At 41.6% G+C, this 14,593-nt stretch overlaps 1 pseudogene; it reads left to right on the forward strand.

Annotated features, from left to right (window-relative positions):
• The first annotated feature begins 793 nt into the window (after window positions 1-793).
• Window positions 794-14,541, forward strand: LOC118394058 (dynamin-1-like protein; annotated as a pseudogene).
• The last annotated feature ends 52 nt before the right edge of the window (window positions 14,542-14,593 follow it).

The following is a 14,593-nucleotide window of genomic DNA, read 5'->3' on the forward strand; positions in this document are numbered from 1 at the left end:
ATTTGGGTAGTCTTGATACAGCATTTTGAACAGAAATGCAATGGTTCTTTGGATAAGTCTACAACTTTGCACATACATTGCTGCCATCTAGTGGCCAACATCTAAATTACACCTGGGCTGGAATAATACATTATGGCATTTCTCTTGCATTTCAAAGACGATGGTACAAAAAACCGACAAAAAAAAAATGTTTTTTTGTCTTCGTATTATCTTTTACCAGATCTATTGTGTTATATTCTGCTACATTCCTTTCACATTTCCACAAACCTAAAAGTGTTCCCTGTCAAATGGTACACAGAATATGCATATCCTTGCTTCAGGGCCTGAGCTTCAGGCAGTTAGATTTGGGTATGTAATTTTATGCGAACATTGGGGGGAATAGGGGGCAGATCCCTTAACTAATTAGTTAGACTCTATATGCTATCTTCAAAGCTAGCTACAGTAGCTAGCAAGCAAGCTATATGTGGCCACTAAATCAACAGTCAACTCCAAACGATTCCAGTTTTCTCTCATTAGGGCCTGAATTCCTTTCCTTTCCCTTTCAAATTCTGACTACTCTTCTTATGTCATGTGTTGGATCTCATCACGAGAGCTTATGAATCACAACAATAAACACTAAGCTATTACGTGTTTATTGCTTGGTCCTGTACACAGGCTTATCTAATATCTGTAAGAGGTCTCTTGTTTTTGGTTTTGTAGGGGAATACAGAGACTGATGAGTACAATATTGTGTTTAATCTCACCATTGCTTCTTTCATTTTCTATTACCAACTATAGTGTCCAGTCCTGAGCGATGGAGGCTCTAATTCCCATCATCAACCGGCTCCAGGAAGTCTTCATGACAATGGGGGCAGAGATCATACAGCTGCCTCAGATAGTGGTGGTTGGATCTCAGGTCATTACAGAATCAAAATGCAAGAATCAACTGTTACCTGTTACACTAGAGAATTGTGCTATTGTTGAAATGAACAGATCAATGTCCAAGGAAGTTGAAAAAAGCATAAATAATAGCACTGAATCATTAATGTAGCAAAGGGTCAAAGCCTTTCTAAAATCAATCTCCTCTCTTCCCATTACAGAGCAGCGCCAAGAGTTCTGTGTTCGAGAGTCTGGTTGAAAGGGATTTATTTTTGCCTCAGGGATCAGGGATAGTCACACGGCGACCCCTAGTGTTACAGCTGGTTAATGTGCCCCCATTGATGGAGAGGATTCTGCAAGAAAAAGGGTATGGACTTGACACAGAACAGAGACATGACTGTCACTTTAAACACAATCTCGTGTTACTTCTAGCAGACATACAGTACACTGGACACACTTCCTCAAACCAAACCCAGTCCAGTTGACATGTATTCAATTCATTTCAATATTATCAAATCAAATCAAATGTTATTTGTCACATACACATGGTTAGCAGATGTTAATGCGAGTGTAGCGAAATGCTTGTACTTCTCGTTCCGACAATGCAGTAATAACCAATGAGTAATCTAACCTAACAATTTCACAACAACTATCTTATAAACACAAGTGTAAAGGGATGAAGAATATGTACATAAAAATATATGAATGAGTGATGTGACAGAACGGCATTGGCAAGATGCAGTAGATGGTATAGAGTACAGTATATACATATGAGATGAGTAATGTAGGGTATGTAAACATATAGAAGTGACATTGTTTAAAGTGGCTAGTGATACATGTATTACATAAAGATGGCAAGATGCAGTAGATGGTATAGAGTACAGTATATACATATGAGATGTGTAATGTAGGGTATGTAAACATATAGAAGTGACATTGTTTAAAGTGGCTAGTGATACATGTATTACATAAAGATGGCAAGATGCAGTAGATGGTATAGAGTACAGTATATACATATGAGATGCGTAATGTAGGGTATGTAAACATTATATTAAGTGGCATTGTTTAAAGTGGCTAGTAGTTGTTGCTTTGTCCTAGAAGAAACTTACTGGGCAAACTAAAAGAGCAAATTGTCCATAACCTGTATGTAGGTAGGACTGTGGTCTGAACGGTTAGGTTCCAGCTTCTGCTCTTTTCTATCTCGCATGCATGTCGTTTCACTCACTGGATAAAAATCTTTCAGATATTTTGTTTCTATTTTCTAACATTATATTTACTTTCCCTTCACTGCTTTTCTCAGGAAATGGGGTAAAACAAAACGCAAACACCTACCCAGGTCTTTAATTCCATAGTTTATCTGCATGGACCTGTTGTGTTGTCCTTCGTCTTAATATCATCTTGTGATCCTCATCATTTTTCATTTACTCTGTCTAATCATCACATCAACTTACAAACTCTGTCTCTGTCATATTGCATTCTATAATGATAAACCCCATCCAAGTCTATGTTTTATATGTGATATGAATATTTCCTTTGTTTGCACATTATTTTACACTCATTCCCTTATATTTTGTCATGGGATCAAGGCTGAGGAATGGGGCACATTCCTTCACAGCAAGAACCAGGTATGTGACACCATCATTCGCTATGCACGTCTATTTAGCTGTTTTGCAATGCACATTGTGAGGGTTTCCATATTTGTAGAACAGCATTGCATTGTCTGAGAGTCTTGGTACTTGTATGTCCAGTGTTGTAGTAGTCTAGACAGGTCTCGAGACCAAGGGTTCAATCACATATTGAGCATCTCGGTCTTGTCGAATATAGTTGTACTCTGTCTTGACTCGTTCTCGGACAGTGAGGACTCGTAATTTCTTCCCGAGACCAGTGGAGTAAAAAACTAAATTATCAGCTTCCAGTCAGTCAGCACATAAAACCGCTTCGCCAGGCTAAATATATACACACACTTTCTTGAAACATGATTATCTTAACAGCGTTTATTATAGACATGTTTGCGCAGTGTGACAGGTTTGTGATTCTGAAAGGACAGCAACTGTAACTGGCCAGTGCATTTATGTAGGAGAGTGTACTTTTTGTGAAACACAAAGGGCCAGTTATGCCGTGTAGGGTATATGCAGTTAAAAACCGTATACCCACTTGTTTTTCAGTGGGCATTGCTTATACTCCTTAATCTCTACTGATGTGTATCAAAGTTGATTTGAGTAGTGTAGTGGCAGTATATGACTTAACAGTATCAATTATATAGTACAATAGAAAACATGCACAGTAGCCTACACAGTCGCAAAACACGTGAAATATATTCACTTGTGCGCCACACAGTTTAGTTTCAAAGGAATAGAATCTGCAGGCGGCAAGGGTGTGCAGCTCTCAACTGGTTTTGACATGGAGCAGCTCACAGAAGAATGACATCCGTAGCCGGTAGGGTAATAAAGACGTTTCAATTTTTGATATCTACCAGTAAATTCTAGGGTATGCAAACAAGGTATTGAAAAAGTTTTGTATTGATTTATTTATAAAAAATAAATAACACATAAAATAAAATTTAAAAAACTTTTTCACCCCAATTTTGTGATATCCAATTGGTAGAGAGCCATGCTCTGAAACACGACACAGCCAAGCCGCACTGCTCGCATAACCTGGAAGCCAGCCACACCATTGTGTCGGAGGAAACACCGTACAACTGGCGACTGTGTCAGTGTGCATGCCACTGCGAGGAGTCGCTAGAGCGTGATGGGACAAGGACATCCCGGCCAGCCAAACCCTCCCCTAACCCATACGACGCTGAGCCAATTGTGCGCCGTCTCCGGGTTGCGGCCTGCTGCGACATAGCCCGAGATCGAACCCGACTTTGTCGGGACGCCTCAAGCACTGCGATGCATTGCCTTAGACTGCTGCGCCACTCGGAAGGCCTTGTTCGAAGTGTTGGTTCGTAGGCTATTTGTAATGCGCAATTGTCATCATGGCTGTTTGCATCAGGGGCGTAGACATGGATGGGCGTGGGTGGACAGAGGCCCACTCACTGGGGAACCCTGGCAGGCCCACCTCATCATATTGATGTGGTTTAAGCATTGTTGTGTACTTAGATCATCAAAGTTGGTTATTTTGTCTATTAAAAAAATGTTTGAGAGTGAAAATCTGTAGGAGAACTCATAGGGAAAAAGGAGTTTTCACACGGGGTTCTTTTCCTTCGCTTGGTGGGAACTTTTTGCCTATATTAAAGTATACCCACTTCTCCAGGCACCACTGCATAGGGCTGATGGAAAGGCAGCAGTCACACACAGCATGATCTTAAACGATAAGTAGACCATGAACTAGGACATAATAATGAACTACTTTGAAAAAATTAAACACAAAATCACAATATCAGTCAAAAAATATTAAATTCCCAGTTTACACTACAAAACCAACTTTATAAGAGGTTTTAAAAATAAGTTATATTTGAATCAACGTTCCATGACATATTGGGAAAATACTAGTCGACAACAAAAGCTAGCTAGGTAGACTATGGGATAACTACTGCTTGCTGTTGTGCAGTGACATGTTGGCCTTCAAGAAGGCAGACATGAAGTCAAAATGTGATTGGTTGATTCAACTGTCACTCAACATTTGGCCATAATGCAGTTCAATGGAAGATGCCTTTATCTAGCTTCTGATGACCTAGCCAATGGTTAACTTAAATCTAGCGAGCTATCTCCCCAGAGACCAGCAAAGAAAAACCTTGATTAGATATTTTTCTTCTCTTCAGTGTTAATCGCTTCAGTTTTTGTTGGAAAGGGTTCAATCAAAAAATCTTTGAAAATTAATGATTATTATTATTATTATTATTATTTTATAAATCCTTAGCCCCTCTCTGAAGACGTTGAAGACCCGTTGTTCCCCACTGTGTTTTGGGTTAGTAATAATTTCCCTCAGTATGCATTTCTTCACTTTTCTGAATGTTTAAAGAATCCATATGTTGTTCTGAAATATGAACACAGAAATACTGGACATTTTGAACTCTGAATTATGGTGGTGATTTGACAATTACAATCATGGTCTCGAAATGGACTCACATTTTTCTGGTCTCGATCTTGACTCGGTCTCAGACCCTTGTCCCCCTCCGGTCTTGGTCTTGACTCGGACTCGATTTGCTCCGGTCTTGGTCTTGAATCGGTCTCGCTTTAGGTGGTCTCAAACACACTGTATCTCCTAATGTCATGCTTCTAAGGGTGTTGGTGAAGTCGATATTTCAGTATTCCATCTCTTTGTTTGAATTATAGATCCGCAAGGAGTTTGGAGATTGAAGAAGAGACTGAACGTAGCTTGGGAGGCAACGTGATTTGGATAAATAGTTGTGGGTAAATATGGCTTATTTCTAGTTTATGAGCAACTGATTTAATTTCTCTGCTTCTCTATCGCCATCTGTATTTCCTCTTGTGACCCCTAGGGAATCAGCCCTGAGCTCATCTATTTGAGCTCATCTATTTTCTCTCCTCATGTCCTCAATCTCACACTGGTTGATTTGCCAGGAATAACCAAGGTAATACCAACCAGTGTATTAATCCCACTAACTTGAATATGCAGAACTATGATGTTCTTCATGGTAAAATAAATACCATTACTCATAGAAAACAAATACATATGTATATTTATTTACAGTATTGTAGAGTTATTTATTGTTGATGTACAAGGTTCCAGTTGGAGACTAGCCAGAGGACAGAAGCTCAAGTCCAAGACATGATTCTATCCTTCATCTCCAACCCCAACTCCCTTATCCTCTGTGTCTCCTGCCAACTCTGACTTGGCCACCTCTGATGCCATTAAACTGGCAAAGCGAGGTCGACCCAGATGCTGAGGCATACTGTACACTTATGCTGCTTCATTTCTCATTGCATGTCTTTTCAGTGTATATGTATTGTTTGTTCATTGAAATAAATATCAGTAAACCTGGTCAATGTTACTTTTTATGTTTGACCTCAGTGAACTTTAAGATAAGTGACTCCTAAATGCACAACACATTTTAGAGGACATAATGAACTGCCATTCAATGCACATTGTTAGTATGTATGTGCAGTGGGAAGAACAAGTATTTGATACACCTGCCAATTTTGCAGGTTTTCCTACTTACAAAGCATGTAGAGGTCTATAATTTTTTAAATCATAGGTACACTTCAACTGTGAGAGACGGAATCTAAAACAAAAATCCCGAAAATCACATTGTATGATTTTTAAGTAATTAAGTATAATTTTATTGCATGACATAAGTATTTGATACATCAGAAAAGCAGACCTTAATATTTGGTACAGAAACCTTTGTCTGCAATTACAGAGATCATACGTTCTTGAACAGGTTTGCACACACTGCAGCAGGGATTTTGGCCCACTCCTCCATACAGACCTTCTCCAGATCCTTCAGGTTTTGGGGCTGTCGCTGGGCAATACGGACTTTCAGCTCCCTCCAAAGATTTTCTTTTGGGTTCAGGTCTGGAGACTGGCTAGGCCACTCCAGGACCTTGAGATGCTTCTTGGGGTTGTACTCATCCTTCTTCTTCCTCCAAACACGGCGAGTAGAGTTTAGACCAAAAAGTTCTATTTTTGTCTCATCAGACCACATGACCTTCTCCCATTCCTCCTCTGGATCATCCAGATGGTCATTGGCAAACTTCAGACGGTCCTGGACATGCGCTGGCTTGAGCAGGGGGACCTTGCGTGCGCTGCAGGATTTTAATCCATGATGGCGTAGTGTGTTACTAATGCTTTTCTTTGAGACTGTGGTCCCAGCTCTCTTCAGGTCATTGACCAGGTCCTGCCGTGTAGTTCTGGGCTGATCCCTCACCTTCCTCATGATCATTGATGCCCCACGAGGTGAGATCTTGCATGGAGCCCCAGACCGAGGGTGATTGACCGTCATCTTGAACTTCTTCCATTTTCTAATAATTGCGCCAACAGTTGTTGCCTTCTCACCAAGCTGCTTGCCTATTGTCCTGTAGCCCATCCCAGCCTTGTGCAGGTCTACAATTTTATCCATGATGTCCTTACACAGCTCTCTGGTCTTGGCCATTGTGGAGAGGTTGGAGTCTGTTTGATTGAGTGTGTGGGCAGGTGTCTTTTATACAGGTAACAAGTTCAAACATGTGCAGTTAATACAGGTAATGAGTGGAGAACAGGAGGGCTTCTTAAAGAAAAACTAACAGGTCTGTGAGAGCCGGAATTCTTATTGGTTGGTAGGTGATCAAATACTTATGTCATGCAAGAAAAAGCTAATTAATTACTTAAAAATCATACAATATGATTTTCTGGATTTTTGTTTTAGGTTCAGTCTCTCACAGTTTAAATGTACCTATGATAAAAATGACAGACCTCTACATGCTTTGTAAGTAGGAAAACCTGCAAAATTGACAGTGTATCAAATACTTGTTCTCCCCACTGTATATGAGAGCCATGGACAAAAGGGGCTTGTCTTTACCCAGCTTTTGTGCCCATGTGTGTCTTGCAGGCCGTAGAACACTGCTGGTGTTCAGTAAGCTGGACCTGATGGACGCAGGGACAGATGCTCTGGAGGTCTTACTGTGTCGGGTCATTCCAATGCAGCTTGGAATTGTTGGAGTGGTCAACAGGTTTGTCTATATCATATGCCTATAACTTATCTAACATTTTTACTGGATGATGACACCACGATGCTTTAAAAGATGCAGCTCCATAGCAGTGAAAGATGGCATATAAAAATGTGATCATTGTACCACATCTATCAGACTGAGTATGATGGATCTGAGTCATTTGTGTCGTTAAATTAACTCTGGTACCCTCAGAGACCTTAAAGCTTTAAACAACAAATGTTCCAATGCTATTCACCAGCTCAATTTAGTTGCATCTGCCGAACAATCATTCAGCAATTAAAGATTTCTGTCTCCCCACTTTGAGATCGATATTAGGTTCTCACACATCCTGCTGAAATATGTGTGCCATGTCTTGCTCATTGGTTTCCAGCACAGGGCTGATGTATGAGTTATGTGAGTGATTTTTCACCAAGGTTGCAAGATTCCCAAAAAACAACATATTCACTCCTCAGAGGCTGAAATGTTGCGTCATTTTCAGAAGCAATTTCACTGAGCTGAGTCAATCATAGCAACTCACAGGGAAGGCTGTCTGAAGTCAGTAGGCTAGCACACTCCCCCAGAGTGCTGAGGATTAGTGTTTTATAGAAATGTTACAGATATAGTAACGGCCATTTCAAAAGTGCTTCATCCTGTAATTGAGGTGTATTATTTCCTGCTATGCTGGAGCTAACTGGTGACTATTTGATCACGCAGAGCCACTGGGAAGTCTTCTCTAACTCCAGGTGTCACTCTCCATGTTTCTCCCCTCTAGGAGCCAGCATGACGTCAACACCCAGAAGAGCATAGAGGACATGGCGTGGGAAGAGCAGGCCTTCCTCCAGTGCCACTACCCATCTCTGGCCTCCCGCTGCGGGTCTCGCTACCTGGCCCATACCCTGAGCTACTTCCTCATGCTCCACATCCGGGACTGCCTGCCGGAGTTGAAGACCCGTGTGGCGTGCTAGGTGCCCAATACCAGGCCTGGCTCAGCAGCTACGGCCAGCCAGTAGAGGACCATAGCACCACCCTGCTGCAGATCGTCACCAAATTTGCCAGCGACTACTGCAACACCATCGAGGGCACCGCCACGCACATCCAGACATCTGAGCTGTGAGTAGTTCAACTGCTTTAGGCTACGTTATCCAGGCAGCAGTCATTTTTCAGTATTTTATATTGTATTGGAGCGACTCGCAATCATTGACCACCAAATATCTAGCAACCATCTAGATGCTGCACAGCTGCGATACTTCGATACTTTGAACATTGAGATATTAAAGACATGATAGATCAGAAGCATAGTATATAAAGGAGTGAGATCTGTAGAAAGACAGAGTGGCTGTGGAATGTGCTGGGTGCATGGGAGGAGATCAAAGGATTGCTATAGGGGAGGCAGATGGACATCTGTGGATTAGGTGAAGGAGGGGTTGTGGTCAGGAGGTGAGGTCAGATCCCCTGAAGGGAATAATAAGGGTTGGATTGGAGAGAAGGAGGAGTGTCTTAAGTGGGATATACAGTTGAAGTCGGAAGTTTACATACACTTAGGTTGGAGTCATTAAAACTTGTTTTTCAACCACTCCCACAAATTTCTTGTTAACAAACTATAGTTTTGGCAAGTCGGTTAGGACATCTACTTTGTGCATGACACAAGTCATTTTTCCAACAATTGTCTACAGACAGATTATTTCACTTATAATTCCCTGTATCACAATTCCAGTGGGTCAGAAGTTTACATACACTAAGTTGACTTTGCCTTTAAACAGCTTGGAACATTCCAGAAAATGATGTCATGGCTTTAGAAGCTTCTGATAGGCTAATTGACATCATTTGAGTCAATTGGAGGTGTACCTGTGGATGTATTTCAAGGCCTACCTTCAAACTCAGTGCCTCTTTGCTTGACATCATGGGGAAATCTAAAGAAATCAGCCAAGACCTCAGAAAAAAATGTGTAGACCTCCACAAGTCTGGTTCATCCTTGAAGCAATTTCCAAACACCTGAAGGTACCACATTCATCTGTACAAATATTAGTACGCAAAGTATAAACACCAACGCCATACCGCTCAGGAAGGAGACGCGTTCCTAGAGATGAACGTACTTTGGTTCGAAAAGTGCAAATCAATCCCAGAACAACAGCAAAGAGAAATGTCCTCTGGTTTGATGAAACAAATATAGAACTGTTTGGCCATAATGACCACCGTTGTGTTTGGAGGAAAAGGGGGAGGCTTGCAAGCCGAAGAACACCATCCCAACCATGAAGCACGGGGTGTCAGGACTTCTAGAAGTAGTGGGGGGAGGAGTCAGGCACAGAGAGCAGGGTAGTTAGATACGGGGATATATTTATTCCCAAATAAGTATCGGTCAACGCCACACACACGGGCGCTAAAAGACCCAGTGTAAAACAAACAGGACGAAACGGTTCGGGAAATAAAATCCACAAAAATCACAGAAAAACAAGCCCGCACAATAGCCGGCGGGCCTACCGGGTTTAAATAGCCCAAAACCTAAACAAGAAACAGGTGCAACTAATCAGACAACACTAAATGAAAGAGAAAAGGGGATCGGTGGCAGCTAGTAGGCCGGCGACGACGAGCGCCGCCCGAACAGGAAGAGGCACCATCTTCGGCGGGATTCTTGACACGGGGGTGGCAGCATCATGTTGTGGGGATGCTTTGGTGCAGGAGGGACTGGTACACTTCACAAAATAGATGTCATCATGAGGAAAGAGAATTATGTGGATTTATTGAAGCAGCATCTCAAGACCTCAGTCAGGAAGTTAAAGCTTGGTCGCCAATGAGTTTTCCAAATGGATAATGACCCCAAGCATACTTCCAACGTTGTGGCAAAATGGCTTAAGGACTACAAAATCAAGGTATTGAAGTGGCCATCACAAAGCCCTGACTCAATCCTATAGAAATGTTGTTGGCAGAACTGAAAAAGTGTTTGAGAGCAAGGAGGCCTACACACCTGACTCAGTTACACCAGTGCTGTCAGGAGGAATGGGCCACAATTCACCCAACTTATTGTGGGAAGCTTGTGGAAGGCTACCTGAAACATTTGACCCAAGTTAAACTATTTAAAGGCAATGCTACCAAATAATAATTGAGTGTATGTAAACTTCTGACCCACTGGGAATGTGATGAAATAAATGAAAGCTGAAATAAATAATTCTCTCTACTATTATTCTGACATTTCACATTCTTAAAATAAAGTGGTGATCCTAACTGACCTAAAACGGGGAATTTTTACTAGGATTAAATGTCAGGAATTGTGCAAACCTGAGTTTAAATGTAGTTGGCTAAGGTGTATGTAAACTTCCGACTTCAACTGTATATACCTGTGATGGTGAGAAATGTTTTGTTGTCTGAATTACAGCTGTTAAGACCCTTTGGTAAGAATTAAACTTGGTTAAGCTTCCCTAGTGTCCGTGAGTTATTTACTCTGAAAAATAAGAACCTAGCACTACATTGTAGAATCATAGTGAAGGCATCAAAACTATGAAATAACACATATAGAATCATATAGTAACCAAAAACATGTTAAACAAATCTAAATATATTTTATATTTGAGATTCTTCAAAGTAGCCACCCTTTGCCTTGATGGCAGCTTTGTACATGATTCCATGTGTCATTTCATAGTTTTGATGTCTTCTATATACAATGTAAAAATAAAGAAAAACCCTTGAATGAGTAGATGTGTCCAAACCTTTTGACTGGTACTGTGTGTGTATATAATATATTTTCCTTTATTATTTTCCCCTGACCCTACTACCCTTCCCCTAATTGGAGTAAACTAATGGACAGCAATACTTAAAATTCTATATTTTATGGACACAATGTACTTTACACTAGTTATCGTTTGTTTTGTTTTTAATCCCATCCTTCAGCTACTCTCAACCCCTCCCGTCTATCTCTGAAGACCATCCAGTTCTATTTGCCATATTTTGTTCAACTGTGCTGTGCTGTTTCACAAAACTCCTGAACCTTTCTATTCTCATAGTTATTCTCATAGTTTCTACAGATTGTAAATTAAATAAATATTTTTACTAAATGTATTATTATATTATTGATCGAATGACTGACTTTTCAAATCACCCATTAGTGCTATCTGCAGAGTTAGCTCCAGGTAAATGTTGCAGGCTTTTATAGTATTTTTTTGGGCTCATTGTAACTTTGTAGGTGTTCATGAATTGGCATTTCATATTTTGCAGCTTCATTTCAATAGCTCTTGTACCACTCACTGATTTATTGATTTCCTCAAGCATGTGAAGCAAGTTTTGACTCAGTCTTACTGACTGCATCTGAAGTTGACATCCCTCACACACCGCCACTGATACGGCTTCCTCTGTCCTCCTCTCTTGTCAGCTGCAGAGGGGCTCGTATCTGCTACATATTCCATGAGACCTTTGGCCTCACTCTTCAGTCTATCGATCCCCTGGGGGGCTTAACGGAGCTTGACATTCTCACTGCAATCCGCAATGCTACAATAATAACCACCAGCTCCAATCTCATATCAGCTCCAATTGAATTGTCTGTGTGTAGGTTAAACAGATCTTTTGAATAGTTTTCCATGAAAGCTAATGGATGTAGAGAAGCACATGAGTTATGTTAACAGAGGGCTTTGTGTGTATGGTGCTTCAGGGTCCGCAACCGGCCTTCTTTGTGCCTGAGATTTTCTTTGAGCTGCTAGTGAAGAGGCAGATCAAGCGCCTGGAGGATCCCAGCCTGCGCTGTGTGGAGCTGGTCCACGAGGAGCTACAGAGGATCATACAGCACTGCTCCTCCTACAGCACACCGGTACGCTACACACTGCACAACACATACTACAAAACATTCACTTAAAGCTATGACAACCCTGAAGCAAATTGTAATATAATTGTATTCTGGCATGCTGTGTGTTTGTCAGGAGCTCCTTTGGTTTCCCAAGCTGCACGACTCCATTGTGGAGGTGGTGACTAGTTTACTCAGGAAGCGCTTGCCCATTACTAATAACATGGTAAGAAAGTTCATTTTTGTGATTTACTTAAAAAAAAAAAAGGAATACAGATCTTACTGAATGTAATTATTCTACAATTTAATGCTATTCCTTACTGGCCGTCTGTCGGTGTTTGTGGATGATTCCGAGCAGGTCCACAACTTGGTTCAAATTGAGCTTTTGTTTACAACAGCACAAAGCACCCAGAATTCACTTCATCTGTCAACAGGTAATTCTGTCTCAACTCAAAGCATATGTTCTGCTTTCATGCATGTAGATCAGCCTAATGTTGACCAGAGGGCACGAGTGTGTTGCTGTCTTTTCATGCCAGTATGGACTTCACTTTGAAGGAATTTCACTAAGCCAGTTGTGAAATTTACTTGAATGACATTTAACATGTTACCAGAACAGACCAACTGAATTGAACCCCTCATTCCACCTATTTTAGGGCTGGCAGGATGGAGAGAAGTACTGGAAGAATGAGAAAATGGCAGAGGAGAATGCACAAGTGGCAGGTTTCAGCAGCCCTGTGAAGGGCCAGGCCATCAACCTCCTGGACACAGTGAGTAGTGGAATCAGCAGTCAGAACTGACCCAGCGCTAGCCTGTAGAGCATCACTGTATCAAATTAAATCTGTGACATTTTGTAACATCTGACCCCTTCTCTGTTTGCCAGGCGGTGCTGGCGTCCCGCAAGCTGAGTACCCGGGAGCAGAGAGACTGAGGTCATCCAACGCCTCATCAACTGCTATTTCCTCATCGTCTGCAAGAGCATTCAGAACCGTTCAGAGACCAGGGCACCTAGGGGTGTTATTTATATATTCAGTTAGTGGTGAGTTGAGTTGAGCCTTGCCTGTCCTGGTGTGTTAGCTAACTGTGTGTCTTAGGACTTGTGTGTCTGCAGTGTGCCCAAGACAGTGATGCACTTCCTGGTGAACTTTGTGAAGTAGCATCTGCAGAGTGAGCTGGTGGGCCAGCTGTACAAACATAACCTGCTGCAGGAGCTGCTCATCGAGTCCCAGGATACAGCACAACAGAGGACAGAGGTGGCTGGAGGTACTGTATGGGTGCTACTGGTATCCCTACTTACTGGGTGTAGACTTTCATGCACTTTATATTGTACTTTCTGTTTCTCCCTTTAACACTGGTATCCTCTTTCTTTCTTTCTTTCTTTCTTTCTTTCTTTCTTTCTTTCTTTCCTTCCTCAAGCTCTCCAAAAAGACAGCAACAACATAATCTCGGATATTCGGGAGACAGCTGTGGTAGCCCAATGCAACTGACCTTTCCCCACTGATCACATGTCTTTGAGAGTGTAGGTGCTGTATGGCAATACCACTGAGCTCACACTGACCATAGCACATCCAGCTGTCCTTTTTGTCTGTCCACTGGCCTCTTGGCTGGAGGATTTTGACCATTGTGTCTCAGGCAGAGCTGGTCCATTGTATTGAGTTGGCCATGATGTGAGACACCCATGATCAAAAACAAAGTAAGTGCATCAATCGTCTCTCTAAATGTCTGTTGGGTCTTTTGGTTGTGGTTGGAAATGTGTTTTTATAATGTACAGTATTAAGTTGTTTTCTAGGGTCTTTATTGCGTCGTGGCACAGGTTGTGCATGTATTGCTACGTTTGTTTCTACTGCTACGTTTGTATCTATCTATGGAAGAGTGATCTCAAACTATGATCCCAGTTTCTGAAAGTATGTGCGCCGAGTAAATATAATCAGCCTTTTATTGGTTTCTCCTTTTTATTTCTTTGTGACATTCTTTAAAGATGAACAGTGGGAGAGAACCAAACATTATGCACTATGATCCTGGTCTTCAGGGATGCTGCAGAGGTTTGGTTTGACCTGGTCTATAGGGTGGAGGGGTACAGTAGTTGTGAGCTAGAGCAGGCTTGTGTTCTTGATGCGTGTCATGTTTACATATCATTCCAGTTGTACATTTGTACTGTGTTTGTGCATATATTAGTCCCATAGCGAAGTCGTATGTTCACAACAGAATACAGCATTTATTTTCTCAATATGAAGTTACTAGTCAGGCTCTTCTTTCACATGTTGTTGGATAACTGAGGCTACATCATTTATGAATAGCAGACACAAAGACTGTGTGTGTGTGTGTGTGTGTGTGTGTGTGTGTGTGTGTGTGTGTGTGTGTGTGTGTGTGTGTGTGTGTG

Source organism: Oncorhynchus keta, chromosome 14 (assembly GCF_023373465.1).
Source record: "Oncorhynchus keta strain PuntledgeMale-10-30-2019 chromosome 14, Oket_V2, whole genome shotgun sequence".
Classification (NCBI taxonomy): domain Eukaryota; kingdom Metazoa; phylum Chordata; class Actinopteri; order Salmoniformes; family Salmonidae; genus Oncorhynchus; species Oncorhynchus keta.